Source organism: Elaeis guineensis, chromosome 5 (assembly GCF_000442705.2).
Source record: "Elaeis guineensis isolate ETL-2024a chromosome 5, EG11, whole genome shotgun sequence".
NCBI lineage: Eukaryota > Viridiplantae > Streptophyta > Magnoliopsida > Arecales > Arecaceae > Elaeis > Elaeis guineensis.
This window is the reverse complement of record NC_025997.2, coordinates 31,150,257-31,153,137: the sequence shown is the minus strand read 5'-3', so window position 1 is coordinate 31,153,137 and position 2,881 is coordinate 31,150,257.

The window sequence follows — 2,881 nt, the reverse complement described above, 5'->3', positions numbered from 1 at the left end:
GACGATCGGCCGTGTTGGTCGGAGCCTTTTGCCTTCAGAGGTCGAGGCCGTCGGTTCGATGATCAGTGATCGAGCCGTTGATTCGGCGATCGACGATCGACCGTCGTAGATTCTCCGCTCCTTCGATCTCTATCAGGATCTGCGCACGAGGAGCGGGGAGAGGGGCGTAGGAGTCATACCTGCGATGCGTCGGTCTCGGACTCCATCGTCAGGGTGACTTTTGGATTCGTCGGGGTGGCGAGACCCGACTATCGGTCGGGAGCCTGCTTGGTTCGGCGGGTTCCCGACCTTTCCTCCGCTTCTCCTTCGGGCCTCTGGGTTCGGCCAAACGTCGGTCGGATGCCCCTTCATCCGCGCGCATATACTTATATGCGCGCTCCAGTAGCTCGGCATAAGTTCGGGGGAGGGTCTTGTCCAGAGAGTAGGTGAATCGGGACGCCCTCAAGCCCCGCTTCATGGCTGAGACAGCCATGTCTTCGTTGAGGTCCCGGACCTTGAGCGTGGCCACGTTGAATCGCGCCATGAAGTGTCGGAGCGTCTCGTTTTCCCCCTGCTTGAGGGAGAAAAGGCTGTCCGACGTTCGCGACGGCTTTCGGCTAGTGCTGAAATGGGCCACGAACGAGTGCTCGAGCTGCGCGAAGGAATGGATACTGTCCGATCAAAGATCGGAGTACCAAGCCCTTGCAGCCTTGCGGAGCGTGGCGGGGAAGCCGATGCAAAAAAGAGCGTCGGTTGCCCCTTGAATCGTCATGAGAGCTTTGTAGCTCTCGAGGTGGTCGACTGGGTCGGTGGAGCCGTCGTATGGCTCCACGTGCGGCATCTTGAACCGACTGGGAATCGGCTCGTCGAGGACCAGTCGGGAGAGAGGTTGGGCGGTCTGGAAGTCGACGTCGTTCAAAGACTTCTGGCCGTCCGACTGCAGCTGGGCGAGTCGGCGGTCGATTTCCTCGAACCGTCGCTCGTAGTCGTCCGCTCGTCGATGCTGGGAGACCCCAGGAGTGGAGTCTCCGGAAGATTCTGAGAGGGAGGCCGACGGTGCGCGCTGCCGCTTCCCTTTCCTTGCCCGTTCCAGCAGGGAAGGAGAGGGCCGCTGGGACCGTCGGTCGTCGCGCCATAGTCGTCCCTCCTCTTCTCCGTGGGAGCGCTGTTGGGGGTGCTCGCATGGAGGCGACAGGGATCGGCGTGGTCGTCGGCGGCTGCTCCTGGAAGGCATCGGTCGGGCCGCCGGCTGCGGCTGGAGGCTCTTGACTGCGTCGGTCAGTACGGTCATCTGCCGTACGATGGCCGCAATCTGGGCCTCCGTGGTCACTGCAAGGCGCGGAGAGCTAGGCTCCGCCGCCGGCGGTGGCGGGGAGGTCTCTTCCCGACGGGAAGAGCGCCTTGCCGACCCAGTGATTCTCGATCGTTGAGCTCTTGTCTTTGTCATGCTGTCCCCTACCTGACGCGCCAATCTGTTGCGGCCAATCGCCTCGTCGCCCGATCGCTGGGAAGCGTGCACCTGCAAAAGGAAGTCCGCACTGACCGGAGGCGGCTCCGGTCGGGGACCCTCCGACGGTCAAGTCAGAGAGGTGACTGGGCAACAGTGAAATGCAGACAGAGAGCTCTGAGGGGGAGAGAGAGAGAGAGAAGCGAGCCTGCGTATGTGGGAGAGACGGGCGGATCGATCCCTTGCACTGTTGCCTTCCCCGGTATATATAGTGGAGCTAGGTATGGCGCCGTCATTAATGGCGCGGACAAGTGAGGAACTGTCAACTCACTGTGGACTGTCAGAGTCGCCGTGAAAACGTCATGTCGCCGTGTGGCCGTCCAATCACCAGGGTTGACCATGCTCTCGGCGGGACAATGCCCCTAGGTAACTGCGCCGCATGTCCGTGTCAGAGCTGACAAGGTCTGGCGGCTGTACGGCGATCGGAGGAGTCGGCCGACCCTAGGTCGGCGGCCAGCAGAGTGGCGTCGGGTTCCTCCGTCGGTCGGCGAGTTTCATGTGAGTCGGCCATCGGAGTCGTCCGTCGGGGTCGGCCAGTCGGTCGGTCGGCCGTCGGAGTCGGCCAGTCGGTCGGTCGGCCGTCGGGGTCGGCCAGTCGGAGTCATCCGTCGGGGTCGGCCAGTCGGTCGGTCGGCCGTCAGAGTCGTCCGTCGGGGTCGGCCAGTCGGAGTCGTCCAGTCGGGGTCGGCCAGTCGGAGTCGTCCGTCGGGGTCGGCCAGTCGGTCGGTCGGCCGTCGGAGTCGGCCAGTCGGTCGGTCGGCCGTCGGAGTCGGCCAGTCGGTCGGTCGGCCGACTGGGTCGGCCAGTCGGGGTCGGCCGTCGGGGTCGGCCAGTCGGTCGGTCGGCCGTCGGGGTCGGTCGTCGGGGTCGGCCAGTCGGCCCCTTCGACCGTAAGTCGGTCGGTGGGTATTCCCCAACAGTGTACTTTAACTTAATTCCCGTTCTCAGAATTCTTATACATTCACTGGAGAATTGCACCCTAGCGGCAGCCTGGATCTTGAAGGACAATAGCAAAATCTAAACCTTACTGTGGTGATTGGTGAATAAGGGTCTACTAAGCATTATCCTCTCAGATGGCGGCAGCATTGGCTCTGCACTAATCTTATGTCACAACTTCTTCCCATTGACAGCATCTTCTCAAATAACCTTATTATAACACTCTACTACCTAATTCTCAATACGCTATATTGCAAAAATGATATGAATACAAAGTACACTTGTCAAATTTCATATATTACAAGCATATCTCCCGTCTGCATGTCCTTTCATACTTTCAATCTCTATTGTGCATTATCTCTGACCACCTACCTTCAGCCTCATTTCTCTTAGGGGATGCTTGATTCGCAACCGGAATCAAAATAGAAATGAAAATCGAAATGGCTTAGAATCAGAATC